This window comes from Amblyraja radiata, chromosome 16 (genome assembly GCF_010909765.2).
Source record: "Amblyraja radiata isolate CabotCenter1 chromosome 16, sAmbRad1.1.pri, whole genome shotgun sequence".
In the NCBI taxonomy this organism is placed as follows: domain Eukaryota; kingdom Metazoa; phylum Chordata; class Chondrichthyes; order Rajiformes; family Rajidae; genus Amblyraja; species Amblyraja radiata.
Window position 1 is genome coordinate 11,587,979 of NC_045971.1, and position 1,207 is coordinate 11,589,185.

Sequence of the window (1,207 nt, forward strand, 5' to 3'; positions counted from 1 at the left end):
CCTTCTCCATGGTTTGTCCTTGTGCCTTATGAATTGTCATTGCAAAACTCGACAGAATAGGGAATTGGCTCCGCCTAATGGGAATGTTTTCATCTTCTGTCAAATTGATCTTCATCCTAGGAATTAGAACAATATCTTCTTTGTAGGCCCCCATGTTGATTCTAGCAACTATGAGATTATTGTGTAGCTGTTCTACAATCAACCTCGTTCCATTGCATAGCTTTGGGGGTTGCAAGTTTCTGATTAAAACAATTGGAGATCCTTTCTTCAACTCCAATTTGTGTGGTGGTAAACCACAAATCTCGACTGAATCGAGGAATTCCGTTGGGAAGTGAGTTGAATTTGTTCCGTCAGTGACAGAATTGAAAGAATAGTACTCCCTCATGGTTCCAGGGAAGCGTCTGACACACGCAGAATTGATTCTTCTCATCGTATCATTGTGAGGAACCAAGATACAATTGTTAGAGAATAATGTTGCAGGGTGGTCAAATGTTGGATAGATATAATCAATGCAGTCATCCAGTGTTCTTGCTGAGAGAACCATGTCTTCTGGAATGTTAATTTCATTGTCTTCATTCTTTGCAATCTTGTCCTCTCCTACATCCAACAAAAATTTAGAATACTCACCCTTTCCTTCGCTCAATCGCATATTTCTCTTCAATTCAAACTTTGTGAAAGTCCGCCACAAGTACGATGTCTTGATGCAGGCGTTTTGAACATCAATATCACTTCCCATCTTCACTACAGGAAGGAGTTGTCTAAAATCACCACAACAAATGGTAAGAATTCCGCCAAAATGATCCTTTTTGCGGCATACATCTTGAAGAGTTCTGTCCACCGCTTCAAAGCACTCCCTCCTAATCATTGGACACTCATCCCAAACAATGAGCTTCACTCTCCTGAAGAAATCTCCCGTTTTAGAGTTGCTGTTGATGTTGCATGTTGAATCCTCCGTCACATGGATAGGTATCTTGAATCGTGAATGTGCAGTTCTTCCACCAGGCATTAATGTGGCTGCAATACCAGACGATGCTACAGCAATGGCAATTTGACCTTGAGCTCTAACCGTGGAGAGGATCAAATTTATGATAAATGTTTTTCCTGTTCCTCCTGGTGAGTCAATGAAAATCATTGAAGATAGATCCCTCTGCAAGTAGTCGCACACATGGTCATAAACTTCTCTCTGCTCAGCATTCAGCAGAGGCTC